We start from the raw sequence: 16,576 nt of genomic DNA on the forward strand, positions 1-16,576 counted from the left end.
CAATTTGCGTCCATATGAAATACTCTGGATTCCCTGCATTGTCCTTCTAAATCGAGATACGTTTCTACGGAAACGATAGGATTTTCTTTGGGGTTAGGAGTATCTCTTTTCCGATGCATTATTCCTCCTTTACTGCATCATTCGCTCCCTCACATTGCCGAATTAACACACAATTTGCGTCCATATGAAATACTCAAGATTCACTGCATTGTCCTTCTAAATCGAGATACGTTTCTACGGAAACGATAGGATTTTCTTTGGGGTTCCGAGTACCTCTTTTCCGATGCATTATTCCTCCTTTACTGCATCCCTCTCTCCCTCACATTGACGAATTAACACACAATTTGCGTCCATATGAATTACTCTGGATTCCCTGCATTGTCCTTCTAAATCGAGATACGTTTCTACGGAAACGATTGGATTTTCTTTGGGGTTCCGAGTATCTCTTTTCCGATGCTTTATTCCTCCTTACCTGCATCCCTCGCTCCCTCACATTGACGAATTAACACACAATTTGCGTCCATATGAAATACATTGGATTCCCTGCATTGTCCTTCTAAATCGAGATACGTTTCTACGGAAACGATAGGATTTTCTTTGGGGTTCCGAGTATCTCTTTTCCGATGCATTATTCCTCCTTTACTGCATCCCTCGCTCCCTCACATTGACGAATTAACACACAATTTGCGTCCATATGAAATACACTGGATTCCCTGCATTGTCCTTCTAAATCGAGATACGTTTCTACGGAAACGATAGGATTTTCTTTGGGGTTTGTAGTATCTCTTATCCGATGCATTATTCCTCCTTTACTGCATCCCTCGCTCCCTCACATTGACGAATTAACACACAATTTGCGTCCATATGAATTACTCTGGATTCCCTGCATTGTCCTTCTAAATCGAGATACGTTTCTACAGAAACGTTAACATTTTCTTTGGGGTTCCGAGTATCTCTTTTCCGATGCTTTATTCCTCCTTTACTGCATCCCTCGCTCCCTCACATTGCCGAATTAACACACAATTTGCGTCCATATGAAATACTCTGGACTCCCTGCATTGTCTTTCTAAATCCAGATACGTTTCTACGGAAACGATAGGATTTTCTTTGGGGTTCCGAGTATCTCTTTTCCGATGCGTTATTCCTCCTGCATTGTCCTTCTAAATCGAGATACGTTTCTACGGAAACGATGGGATTTTCTTTGGGGTTCCGAGTATCTCTTTTCCGATGCATTATTCCTCCTTTACTGCATCCCTCGCTCCCTCACATTGGCGAATTAACACACAATTTGCGTCCATATGAATTACTCTGGATTCCCTGCATTGTCCTTCTAAATCGAGATACGTTTCTACGGAAACGACAGGATATTCTTTGGGGTTCCGAGTATCTCTTTTCCAATGCATTATTCCTCCTTAGCTGCATCCCTCGCTCCCTCACATTGACGAATTAACACACAATTTGCGTCCATATGAAATACTCTGTGTTCCCTGCATTATCATTCTATAACGAGATACGTTTCTACGGAAACGAAAGGATTTTCTTTTGAGAGTCGAGTATCTCTTTTCCGATGCATTATTCCTCCTTTACTGCATCCCTCGCTCCCTCACATTGACGAATTGACACACAATTTGCGTCCATATGAAATACTCTGGATTCCCTGCATTGTCCTTCTAAATCGAGATACGTTTCTACAGAAACGATAGGATTTTCTTTGGGGTTCCGAGTATCTCTTTTCTGATGCATTATTCCTCCTTTACTGCATGCCTCGATCCCTCACATTGACGAATTAACACACAATTTGCGTCCATATGAAATACTCTGGATTCCCTGCATTGTCCTTCTAAATCGAGATACGTTTCTACGGAAACGATAGGATTTTCTTTGGGGTTAGGAGTATCTCTTTTCCGATGCATTATTCCTCCTTTACTGCATCATTCGCTCCCTCACATTGCCGAATTAACACACAATTTGCGTCCATATGAAATACTCAAGATTCACTGCATTGTCCTTCTAAATCGAGATACGTTTCTACGGAAACGATAGGATTTTCTTTGGGGTTCCGAGTACCTCTTTTCCGATGCATTATTCCTCCTTTACTGCATCCCTCTCTCCCTCACATTGACGAATTAACACACAATTTGCGTCCATATGAATTACTCTGGATTCCCTGCATTGTCCTTCTAAATCGAGATACGTTTCTACGGAAACGATAGGATTTTCTTTGGGGTTCCGAGTATCTCTTTTCCGATGCTTTATTCCTCCTTACCTGCATCGCTCGCTCCCTCACATTGACGAATTAACACACAATTTGCGTCCATATGAAATACATTGGATTCCCTGCATTGTCCTTCTAAATCGAGATACGTTTCTACGGAAACGATAGGATTTTCTTTGGGGTTCCGAGTATCTCTTTTCCGATGCATTATTCCTCCTTTACTGCATCCCTCGCTCCCTCACATTGACGAATTAACACACAATTTGCGTCCATATGAAATACTCTGGATTCCCTGCATTGTCCTTCTAAATCGAGATATGTTTCTACGGAAACGATAGTATTTTCTTTTGGGAGTCGAGTTTCTCTTTTCCGATGCATTATTCCTCCTTTACTGCATCCTCCGCTCCCTCACATTGGCGAATTAACACACAATTTGCGTCCATATGAAATACTCAAGATTCCCTGCATTGTCCTTCTAAATCGAGATACGTTTCTACGGAAACGATAGGATTTTCTTTGGGGTTCCGAGTATCTCTTTTCCGATGCATTATTCCTCCTTTACTGCATCCCTCGCTCCCTCACATTGATGAATTAACACACAATTTGCGTCCATATGAATTACTCTGGATTCCCTGCATTGTCCTTCTAAATCGGTTTACGTTTCTACGGAAACGATAGGATTTTCTTTGGGGTTCCGAGTATCTCTTTTCCGATGCTTTATTCCTCCTTTACTGCATCCCTCGCTCCCTCACATTGCCGAATTAACACACAATTTGCGTCCATATGAAATACTCTGGGTTCCCTGCATTATCTTTCTAAAACGAGATACGTTTCAACGGAAACGATAGGATTTTCTTTTAGGAGTCGAGTATCTCTTTTCCGATGCATTATTCCTCCTTTACTGCATCCCCCGCTCCCTCACATTGACGAATTAACACACAATTTGCGTCCATATGAAATACTCTGGATTCCCTGCATTGTCCTTCTAAATCGAGATACGTTTCTACGGAAACGATAGGATTTTCTTTTAGGAATCGAGTATCTCTTTTCCGATGCATTATTCCTCCTTTACTGCATCCCTCGCTCCCTCACATTGACGAATTAACACACAATTTGCGTCCATATGAAATACTCTGGATTCCCTGCATTGTCCTTCTAAATCGAGATACGTTTCTACGGAAACGATAGGATTTTCTTTTGGGAGTCGAGTATCTATTTTCCGATGCATGATTCCTCCTTTACTGCATCCCTCGCTCCCTCACATTGACGAATTAACACACAATTTGCGTCCCTATGAAATACTCTGGATTCCCTGCATTGTCCTTCTAAATCGAGATTCGTTTCTACGGAAACGGTAGGATTTTCTTTTGGGAGTCGAGTATCTCTTTTCCGATGCATTATTCCTCCTTTACTGCATCCCTCGCTCCCTCACATTGACGAATTAACACACAATTTGCGTCCATATGAAATACTCTGGATTCCCTGCATTGTCTTTCTAAATCGAGATACGTTTCTACGGAAACGATAAGATTTTCTTTGGGGTTCCGAGTATCTCTTTTCCGATGCATTATTCCTCCTTTACTGCATCCCTCGCTCCCTCACATTGACGAATTAACACACAATTTGCGTCCATATGAAATACACTGGATTCCCTGCATTGTCCTTCTAAATCGAGATACGTTTCTACGGAAACGATAGGATTTTCTTTGGGGTTTGTAGTATCTCTTTTCCGATGCATTATTCCTCCTTTACTGCATCATTCGCTCCTTCACATTGCCGAATTAACACACAATTTGCGTCCATATGAAATACTCAAGATTCCCTGCATTGTCCTTCTAAATCGAGATACGTTTCTACGGAAACGATAGGAATTTCTTTGGGGTTCCGAGTATCTCTTTTCCGATGTATTATTCCTCCTTTACTGCATCCCTCGCTCCCTCACATTGACGAATTAACACACAATTTGCGTCCATATGAATTACTCTGGATTCCCTGCATTGTCCTTCTAAATCGAGATACGTTTCTACGGAAACGATAGGATTTTCTTTGGGGTTCCGAGTATCTCTTTTCCGATGCTTTATTCCTCCTTTACTGCATCCCTCGCTCCCTCACATTGCCAAATTAACACACAATTTGCGTCCATATGAAATACTCTGGGTTCCCTGCATTATCTTTCTAAAACGAGATACGTTTCAACGGAAACGATAGGATTTTCTTTTAGGAGTCGAGTATCTCTTTTCCGATGCATTATTCCTCCTTTACTGCATCCCCCGCTCCCTCACATTGACGAATTAACACACAATTTGCGTCCATATGAAATACTCTAGATTCCCTGCATTGTCCTTCTAAATCGAGATACGTTTCTACGGAAACGATAGGATTATCTTTTGAGAGTCGAGTATCTCTTTTCCGATGCATTATTCCTCCTTTACTGCATCCCTCGCTCCCTCACATTGACGAATTGACACACAATTTGCGTCCATATGAAATACTCTGGATTCCCTGCATTGTCCTTCTAAATCGAGATACGTTTCTACGGAAACGATAGGATTTTCTTTGGGGTTCCGAGTATCTCTTTTCCGATGCATTATTCCTCCTTTACTGCATCCCTCGCTCCCTCACATTGACGAATTAACACACAATTTGCGTCCATATGAAATACTCTGGATTCCCTGCATTGTCCTTCTAAATCGAGATATGTTTCTACGGAAACGATAGTATTTTCTTTTGGGAGTCGAGTTTCTCTTTTCCGATGCATTATTCCTCCTTTACTGCATCCCCCTCTCCCTCACATTGGCGAATTAACACACAATTTGCGTCCATATGAAATACTCAAGATTCCCTGCATTGTCCTTCTAAATCGAGATACGTTTCTACGGAAACGATAGGATTTTCTTTGGGGTTCCGAGTATCTCTTTTCCGATGCATTATTCCTCCTTTACTGCATCCCTCGCTCCCTCACATTGACGAATTAACACACAATTTGCGTCCATATGAATTACTCTGGATTCCCTGCATTGTCCTTCTAAATCGAGATACGTTTGTACGGAAACGATAGGATTTTCTTTGGGGTTCCGAGTATCTCTTTTCCGATGCTTTATTTCTCCTTTACTGCATCCCTCGCTGCCTCACATTGCCGAATTAACACACAATTTGCGTCCATATGAAATTCTCTGGGTTCCCTGCATTATCTTTCTAAAACGAGATACGTTTCAACGGAAACGATAGGATTTTCTTTTAGGAGTCGAGTATCTCTTTTCCGATGCATTATTCCTCCTTAACTGCATCCCCCGCTCCCTCACATTGACGAATTAACACACAATTTGCGTCCATATGAAATACTCTGGATTCCCTGCATTGTCCTTCTAAATCGAGATACGTTGCTACGGAAACGATAGGATTTTCTTTTAGGAATCGAGTATCTCTTTTCCGATGCATTATTCCTCCTTTACTGCATCCCTCGCTCCCTCACATTGACGAATTAACACACAATTTGCGTCCATATGAAATACTCTGGATTCATTGCATTGTCCTTCTAAATCGAGATACGTTTCTACGGAAACGATAGGATTTTCTTTTGGGAGTCGAGTATCTCTTTTCCGATGCATGATTCCTCCTTTACTGCATCCCTCGCTCCCTCACATTGACGAATTAAGACACAATTTGCGTCCCTATGAAATACTCTGGATTCCCTGCATTGTCCTTCTAAATCGAGATTCGTTTCTACGGAAACGGTAGGATTTTCTTTTGGGAGTCGAGTATCTCTTTTCCGATGCATTATTCCTCCTTTACTGCATCCCTCGCTCCCTCACATTGACGAATTAACACACAATTTGCGTCCATATGAAATACTCTGGATTCCCTGCATAGTCTTTCTAAATCGAGATACGTTTCTACGGAAACGATAGGATTTTCTTTGGGGTTCCGAGAATCTCTTTTCCGATGCATTATTCCTCCTTTACTGCATCCCTCGCTCCCTCACATTGACGAATTAACACACAATTTGCGTCCATATGAAATACACTGGATTCCCTGCATTGTCCTTCTAAATCGAGATACGTTTCTACGGAAACGATAGGATTTTCTTTGGGGTGTAGTATCTCTTTTCCGATGCATTATTCCTCCTTTACTGCATCATTCGCTCCATCACATTGCCAAATTAACACACAATTTGCGTCCATATGAAATACTCAAGATTCCCTGCATTGTCCTTCTAAATCGAGATACGTTTCTACGGAAACGATAGGATTTTCTTTGGGGTTCCGAGTATCTCTTTTCCGATGTATTATTCCTCCTTTACTGCATCCCTCGCTCCCTCACATTGACGAATTAACACACAATTTGCGTCCATATGAATTACTCTGGATTCCCTGCATTGTCCTTCTAAATCGAGATACGTTTCTACGGAAACGATAGGATTTTCTTTGGGGTTCCGAGTATCTCTTTTCCGATGCGTTATTCCTCCTGCATTGTCCTTCTAAATCGAGATACGTTTCTACGGAAACGATGGGATTTTCTTTGGGGTTCCGAGTATCTCTTTTCCGATGCATTATTCCTCCTTTACTGCATCCCTCGCTCCCTCACATTGGCGAATTAACACACAATTTGCGTCCATATGAATTACTCTGGATTCCCTGCATTGTCCTTCTAAATCGAGATACGTTTCTACGGAAACGATAGGATTTTCTTTGGGGTTCCGAGTATCTCTTTTCCAATGCATTATTCCACCTTAGCTGCATCCCTCGCTCCCTCACATTGACGAATTAACACACAATTTGCGTCCATATGAAATACTCTGTGTTCCCTGCATTATCTTTCTAAAACGAGATACGTTTCTACGGAAACGAAAGGATTTTCTTTTGAGAGTCGAGTATCTCTTTTCCGATGCATTATTCCTCCTTTACTGCATCCCTCGCTCCCTCACATTGACGAATTGACACACAATTTGCGTCCATATGAAATACTCTGGATTCCCTGCATTGTCATTCTAAATCGAGATACGTTTCTACAGAAACGATAGGATTTTCTTGGGGGTTCCGAGTATCTCTTTTCTGATGCATTATTCCTCCTTTACTGCATGCCTCGATCCCTCACATTGACGAATTAACACACAATTTGCGTCCATATGAAATACTCTGGATTCCCTGCATTGTCCTTCTAAATCGAGATACGTTTCTACGGAAACGATAGGATTTTCTTTGGGGTTTGGAGTATCTCTTTCCGATGCATTATTCCTCCTTTACTGCATCATTCGCTCCCTCACATTGCCGAATTAACACACAATTTGCGTCCATATGAAATACTCAAGATTCCCTGCATTGTCCTTCTAAATCGAGATACGTTTCTACGGAAACGATATGATTTTCTTTGGGGTTCCGAGTATCTCTTTTCCGATGCATTATTCCTCCTTTACTGCATCCCTCGCTCCCTCACATTGACGAATTAACACACAATTTGCGTCCATATGAATTACTCTGGATTCCCTGCATTGTCCTTCTAAATCGAGATACGTTTCTACGGAAACGATAGGATTTTCTTTGGGGTTCCGAGTATCTCTTTTCCGATGCTTTATTCCTCCTTAGCTGCATCCCTCGCTCCCTCACATTGACGAATTAACACACAATTTGCGTCCATATGAAATACACTGGATTCCCTGCATTGTCCTTCTAAATCGAGATACGTTTCTACGGAAACGATAGGATTTTCTTTGGGGTTCCGAGTATCTCTTTTCCGATGCATTATTCCTCCTTTACTGCATCCCTCGCTCCCTCACATTGACGAATTAACACACAATTTGCGTCCATATGAAATACACTGGGTTCCCTGCATTGTCCTTCTAAATCGAGATACGTTTCTACGGAAACGATAGGAATTTCTTTGGGGTTCGTAGTATCTCTTTTCCGATGCCATATTCTTCCTTTACTGCATCCCTCGCTCCCTCACATTGACGAATTAACACACAATTTGCGTCCATATGAATTACTCTGGATTCCCTGCATTGTCCTTCTAAATCGAGATACGTTTCTACGGAAACGACAGGATTTTCTTTGGGGTTTGGAGTATCTCTTTTCCGATGCTTTATTCCTCCTTAGCTGCATCCCTCGCTTCCTCACATTGACGAATTAACACACAATTTGCGTCCATATGAATTACTCTGGATTCCCTGCATTGTCCTTCTAAATCGAGATACGTTTCTACGGAAACGATAGGATTTTCTTTGGGGTTCCGAGTATCTCTTTTCCGATGCTTTATTCCTCCTTTACTGCATCCCTCGCTCCCTCACATTGCCAAATTAACACACAATTTGCGTCCATATGAAATACTCTGGATTCCCTGCATTGTCCTTCTAAATCGAGTTACGTTTCAACGGAAACGATAGGATTTTCTTTTAGGAGTCGAGTATCTCATTTCCGATGCATTATTCCCCTTTACTGCATCCCCCGCTCCCTCACATTGTCGAATTAACACACAATTTGCGTCCATATGAAATACTCTGGATTCCCTGCATTGTCCTTCTAAATCGAGATACGTTTCTACGGAAACGATAGGATTATCTTTTGGGAGTCGAGTACCTCTTTTCCGATGCATGATTCCTCCTTTACTGCATCCCTCGCTCCCTCACATTGACGAATTAACACACAATTTGCGTCCCCATGAAATACTCTGGATTCCCTGCATTGTCCTTCTAAATCGAGATTCGTTTCTACGGAAACGATAGGATTTTCTTTTGGGAGTCGATAATCTCATTTCCGATGCATTATTCATCCTTTACTGCATCCCTCGCTCCCTCACATTGACGAATTAACACACAATTTGCGTCCATATGAAATACTCTGGATTCCCTGCATTGTCTTTCTAAATCGAGGTACGTTTCTACGGAAACGATAGGATTTTCTTTGGGGTTCCGAGTATCTCTTTTCCGATGCATTATTCCTCCTTTACTGCATCCCTCGCTCCCTCACATTGACGAATTAATACACAATTTGCGTCCATATGAAATACTCTGGATTCCCTGCATTGTCCTTCTAAATCGAGATACGTTTCTACGGAAACGATAGGATTTTCTTTGGGGTTCCGAGTATCTCTTTTCCGATGCGTTATTCCTCCTGCATTGTCCTTCTAAATCGAGATACGTTTCTACGGAAACGATGGGATTTTCTTTGGGGTTCCGAGTATCTCTTTTCCGATGCATTATTCCTCCTTTACTGCATACCTCGCTCCCTCACATTGGCGAATTAACACACAATTTGCGTCCATATGAATTACTCTGGATTCCCTGCATTGTCCTTCTAAATCGAGATACGTTTCTACGGAAACGATAGGATTTTCTTTGGGGTTCCGAGTATCTCTTTTCCAATGCATTATTCCTCCTTAGCTGCATCCCTCGCTCCCTCACATTGACGAATTAACACACAATTTGCGTCCATATGAAATACTCTGTGTTCCCTGCATTATCTTTCTAAAACGAGATACGTTTCTACGGAAACGAAAGGATTTTCTTTTGAGAGTCGAGTATCTCTTTTCCGATGCATTATTCCTCCTTTACTGCATCCCTCGCTCCCTCACATTGACGAATTGACACACAATTTGCGTCCATATGAAATACTCTGGATTCCCTGCATTGTCCTTCTAAATCGAGATACGTTTCTACAGAAACGATAGGATTTTCTTTGGGGTTCCGAGTATCTCTTTTCTGATGCATTATTCCTCCTTTACTGCATGCCTCGATCCCTCACATTGACGAATTAACACACAATTTGCGTCCATATGAAATACTCTGGATTCCCTGCATTGTCCTTCTAAATCGAGATACGTTTCTACGGAAACGATAGGATTTTCTTTGGGGTTCCGAGTATCTCTTTTCCGATGCATTATTCCTCCTTTACTGCATCATTCGCTCCCTCACATTGCCGAATTAACACACAATTTGCGTCCATATGAAATACACTGGATTCCCTGCATTGTCCTTCTAAATCGAGATACGTTTCTACGGAAACGATAGGATTTTCTTTGGGGTTTGTAGTATCTCTTTTCCGATGCATTATTCCTCCTTTACTGCATCCCTCGCTCCCTCACATTGACGAATTAACACACAATTTGCGTCCATATGAATTACTCTGGATTCCCTGCATTGTCCTTCTAAATCGAGATACGTTTCTACGGAAACGACAGGATTTTCTTTGGGGTTCCGAGTATCTCTTTTCCGATGCTTTATTCCTCCTTAGCTGCATCCCTCGCTCCCTCACATTGACGAATTAACACACAATTTGCGTCCATATGAAATACACTGGATTCCCTGCATTGTCCTTCTAAATCGAGATACGTTTCTACGGAAACGATAGGATTTTCTTTGGGGTTCCGAGTATCTCTTTTCCGATGCATTATTCCTCCTTTACTGCATCCCTCGCTCCCTCACATTGCCGAATTAACACACAATTTGCGTCCATATGAAATACTCTGGGTTCCCTGCATTATCTTTCTAAAACGAGATACGTTTCAACGGAAACGATAGGATTTTCTTTTAGGAGTCGAGTATCTCTTTTCCGATGCATTATTCCTCCTTTACTGCATCCCCCGCTCCCTCACATTGACGAATTAACACACAATTTGCGTCCATATGAAATACTCTGGATTCCCTGCATTGTCCTCCTAAATCGAGATACGTTTCTACGGAAACGATAGGATTTTCTTTTAGGAATCGAGTATCTCTTTTCCGATGCATTATTCCTCCTTTACTGCATCCCTCGCTCCCTCACATTGACGAATTAACACACAATTTGCGTCCATATCAAATACACTGGATTCCCTGCATTGTCCTTCTAAATCGAGATACGTTTCTACGGAAACGATAGGATTTTCTTTGGGGTGTAGTATCTCTTTTCCGATGCATTATTCCTCCTTTACTGCATCATTCGCTCCATCACATTGCCGAATTAACACACAATTTGCGTCCATATGAAATACTCAAGATTCCCTGCATTGTCCTTCTAAATCGAGATACGTTTCTACGGAAACGATAGGATTTTCTTTGGGGTTCCGAGTATCTCTTTTCCGATGTATTATTCCTCCTTTACTGCATCCCTCGCTCCCTCACATTGACGAATTAACACACAATTTGCGTCCATATGAATTACTCTGGATTCCCTGCATTGTCCTTCTAAATCGAGATACGTTTCTACGGAAACGATAGGATTTTCTTTGGGGTTCCGAGTATCTCTTTTCCGATGCGTTATTCCTCCTGCATTGTCCTTCTAAATCGAGATACGTTTCTACGGAAACGATGGGATTTTCTTTGGGGTTCCGAGTATCTCTTTTCCGATGCATTATTCCTCCTTTACTGCATCCCTCGCTCCCTCACATTGGCGAATTAACACACAATTTGCGTCCATATGAATTACTCTGGATTCCCTGCATTGTCCTTCTAAATCGAGATACGTTTCTACGGAAACGATAGGATTTTCTTTGGGGTTCCGAGTATCTCTTTTCCAATGCATTATTCCTCCTTAGCTGCATCCCTCGCTCCCTCACATTGACGAATTAACACACAATTTGCGTCCATATGAAATACTCTGTGTTCCCTGCATTATCTTTCTAAAACGAGATACGTTTCTACGGAAACGAAAGGATTTTCTTTTGAGAGTCGAGTATCTCTTTTCCGATGCATTATTCCTCCTTTACTGCATCCCTCGCTCCCTCACATTGACGAATTGACACACAATTTGCGTCCATATGAAATACTCTGGATTCCCTGCATTGTCCTTCTAAATCGAGATACGTTTCTACAGAAACGATAGGATTTTCTTTGGGGTTCCGAGTATCTCTTTTCTGATGCATTATTCCTCCTTTACTGCATGCCTCGATCCCTCACATTGACGAATTAACACACAATTTGCGTCCATATGAAATACTCTGGACTCCCTGCATTGTCTTTCTAAATCCAGATACGTTTCTACGGAAACGATAGGATTTTCTTTGGGGTTCCGAGTATCTCTTTTCCGATGCGTTATTCCTCCTGCATTGTCCTTCTAAATCGAGATACGTTTCTACGGAAACGATGGGATTTTCTTTGGGGTTCCGAGTATCTCTTTTCCGATGCATTATTCCTCCTTTACTGCATCCCTCGCTCCCTCACATTGGCGAATTAACACACAATTTGCGTCCATATGAATTACTCTGGATTCCCTGCATTGTCCTTCTAAATCGAGATACGTTTCTACGGAAACGACAGGATATTCTTTGGGGTTCCGAGTATCTCTTTTCCAATGCATTATTCCTCCTTAGCTGCATCCCTCGCTCCCTCACATTGACGAATTAACACACAATTTGCGTCCATATGAAATACTCTGTGTTCCCTGCATTATCATTCTATAACGAGATACGTTTCTACGGAAACGAAAGGATTTTCTTTTGAGAGTCGAGTATCTCTTTTCCGATGCATTATTCCTCCTTTACTGCATCCCTCGCTCCCTCACATTGAGGAATTGACACACAATTTGCGTCCATATGAAATACTCTGGATTCCCTGCATTGTCCTTCTAAATCGAGATACGTTTCTACAGAAACGATAGGATTTTCTTTGGGGTTCCGAGTATCTCTTTTCTGATGCATTATTCCTCCTTTACTGCATGCCTCGATCCCTCACATTGACGAATTAACACACAATTTGCGTCCATATGAAATACTCTGGATTCCCTGCATTGTCCTTCTAAATCGAGATACGTTTCTACGGAAACGATAGGATTTTCTTTGGGGTTAGGAGTATCTCTTTTCCGATGCATTATTCCTCCTTTACTGCATCATTCGCTCCCTCACATTGCCGAATTAACACACAATTTGCGTCCATATGAAATACTCAAGATTCACTGCATTGTCCTTCTAAATCGAGATACGTTTCTACGGAAACGATAGGATTTTCTTTGGGGTTCCGAGTACCTCTTTTCCGATGCATTATTCCTCCTTTACTGCATCCCTCTCTCCCTCACATTGACGAATTAACACACAATTTGCGTCCATATGAATTACTCTGGATTCCCTGCATTGTCCTTCTAAATCGAGATACGTTTCTACGGAAACGATAGGATTTTCTTTGGGGTTCCGAGTATCTCTTTTCCGATGCTTTATTCCTCCTTACCTGCATCGCTCGCTCCCTCACATTGACGAATTAACACACAATTTGCGTCCATATGAAATACATTGGATTCCCTGCATTGTCCTTCTAAATCGAGATACGTTTCTACGGAAACGATAGGATTTTCTTTGGGGTTCCGAGTATCTCTTTTCCGATGCATTATTCCTCCTTTACTGCATCCCTCGCTCCCTCACATTGACGAATTAACACACAATTTGCGTCCATATGAAATACTCTGGATTCCCTGCATTGTCCTTCTAAATCGAGATATGTTTCTACGGAAACGATAGTATTTTCTTTTGGGAGTCGAGTTTCTCTTTTCCGATGCATTATTCCTCCTTTACTGCATCCTCCGCTCCCTCACATTGGCGAATTAACACACAATTTGCGTCCATATGAAATACTCAAGATTCCCTGCATTGTCCTTCTAAATCGAGATACGTTTCTACGGAAACGATAGGATTTTCTTTGGGGTTCCGAGTATCTCTTTTCCGATGCATTATTCCTCCTTTACTGCATCCCTCGCTCCCTCACATTGATGAATTAACACACAATTTGCGTCCATATGAATTACTCTGGATTCCCTGCATTGTCCTTCTAAATCGGTTTACGTTTCTACGGAAACGATAGGATTTTCTTTGGGGTTCCGAGTATCTCTTTTCCGATGCTTTATTCCTCCTTTACTGCATCCCTCGCTCCCTCACATTGCCGAATTAACACACAATTTGCGTCCATATGAAATACTCTGGGTTCCCTGCATTATCTTTCTAAAACGAGATACGTTTCAACGGAAACGATAGGATTTTCTTTTAGGAGTCGAGTATCTCTTTTCCGATGCATTATTCCTCCTTTACTGCATCCCCCGCTCCCTCACATTGACGAATTAACACACAATTTGCGTCCATATGAAATACTCTGGATTCCCTGCATTGTCCTTCTAAATCGAGATACGTTTCTACGGAAACGATAGGATTTTCTTTTAGGAATCGAGTATCTCTTTTCCGATGCATTATTCCTCCTTTACTGCATCCCTCGCTCCCTCACATTGACGAATTAACACACAATTTGCGTCCATATGAAATACTCTGGATTCCCTGCATTGTCCTTCTAAATCGAGATACGTTTCTACGGAAACGATAGGATTTTCTTTTGGGAGTCGAGTATCTATTTTCCGATGCATGATTCCTCCTTTACTGCATCCCTCGCTCCCTCACATTGACGAATTAACACACAATTTGCGTCCCTATGAAATACTCTGGATTCCCTGCATTGTCCTTCTAAATCGAGATTCGTTTCTACGGAAACGGTAGGATTTTCTTTTGGGAGTCGAGTATCTCTTTTCCGATGCATTATTCCTCCTTTACTGCATCCCTCGCTCCCTCACATTGACGAATTAACACACAATTTGCGTCCATATGAAATACTCTGGATTCCCTGCATTGTCTTTCTAAATCGAGATACGTTTCTACGGAAACGATAAGATTTTCTTTGGGGTTCCGAGTATCTCTTTTCCGATGCATTATTCCTCCTTTACTGCATCCCTCGCTCCCTCACATTGACGAATTAACACACAATTTGCGTCCATATGAAATACACTGGATTCCCTGCATTGTCCTTCTAAATCGAGATACGTTTCTACGGAAACGATAGGATTTTCTTTGGGGTTTGTAGTATCTCTTTTCCGATGCATTATTCCTCCTTTACTGCATCATTCGCTCCTTCACATTGCCGAATTAACACACAATTTGCGTCCATATGAAATACTCAAGATTCCCTGCATTGTCCTTCTAAATCGAGATACGTTTCTACGGAAACGATAGGAATTTCTTTGGGGTTCCGAGTATCTCTTTTCCGATGTATTATTCCTCCTTTACTGCATCCCTCGCTCCCTCACATTGACGAATTAACACACAATTTGCGTCCATATGAATTACTCTGGATTCCCTGCATTGTCCTTCTAAATCGAGATACGTTTCTACGGAAACGATAGGATTTTCTTTGGGGTTCCGAGTATCTCTTTTCCGATGCTTTATTCCTCCTTTACTGCATCCCTCGCTCCCTCACATTGCCAAATTAACACACAATTTGCGTCCATATGAAATACTCTGGGTTCCCTGCATTATCTTTCTAAAACGAGATACGTTTCAACGGAAACGATAGGATTTTCTTTTAGGAGTCGAGTATCTCTTTTCCGATGCATTATTCCTCCTTTACTGCATCCCCCGCTCCCTCACATTGACGAATTAACACACAATTTGCGTCCATATGAAATACTCTAGATTCCCTGCATTGTCCTTCTAAATCGAGATACGTTTCTACGGAAACGATAGGATTATCTTTTGAGAGTCGAGTATCTCTTTTCCGATGCATTATTCCTCCTTTACTGCATCCCTCGCTCCCTCACATTGACGAATTGACACACAATTTGCGTCCATATGAAATACTCTGGATTCCCTGCATTGTCCTTCTAAATCGAGATACGTTTCTACGGAAACGATAGGATTTTCTTTGGGGTTCCGAGTATCTCTTTTCCGATGCATTATTCCTCCTTTACTGCATCCCTCGCTCCCTCACATTGACGAATTAACACACAATTTGCGTCCATATGAAATACTCTGGATTCCCTGCATTGTCCTTCTAAATCGAGATATGTTTCTACGGAAACGATAGTATTTTCTTTTGGGAGTCGAGTTTCTCTTTTCCGATGCATTATTCCTCCTTTACTGCATCCCCCTCTCCCTCACATTGGCGAATTAACACACAATTTGCGTCCATATGAAATACTCAAGATTCCCTGCATTGTCCTTGTAAATCGAGATACGTTTCTACGGAAACGATAGGATTTTCTTTGGGGTTCCGAGTATCTCTTTTCCGATGCATTATTCCTCCTTTACTGCATCCCTCGCTCCCTCACATTGACGAATTAACACACAATTTGCGTCCATATGAATTACTCTGGATTCCCTGCATTGTCCTTCTAAATCGAGATACGTTTGTACGGAAACGATAGGATTTTCTTTGGGGTTCCGAGTATCTCTTTTCCGATGCTTTATTTCTCCTTTACTGCATCCCTCGCTGCCTCACATTGCCGAATTAACACACAATTTGCGTCCATATGAAATTCTCTGGGTTCCCTGCATTATCTTTCTAAAACGAGATACGTTTCAACGGAAACGATAGGATTTTCTTTTAGGAGTCGAGTATCTCTTTTCCGATGCATTATTCCTCCTTAA

This window comes from Schistocerca nitens, chromosome 1 (genome assembly GCF_023898315.1).
Source record: "Schistocerca nitens isolate TAMUIC-IGC-003100 chromosome 1, iqSchNite1.1, whole genome shotgun sequence".
NCBI classification, from domain to species: domain Eukaryota; kingdom Metazoa; phylum Arthropoda; class Insecta; order Orthoptera; family Acrididae; genus Schistocerca; species Schistocerca nitens.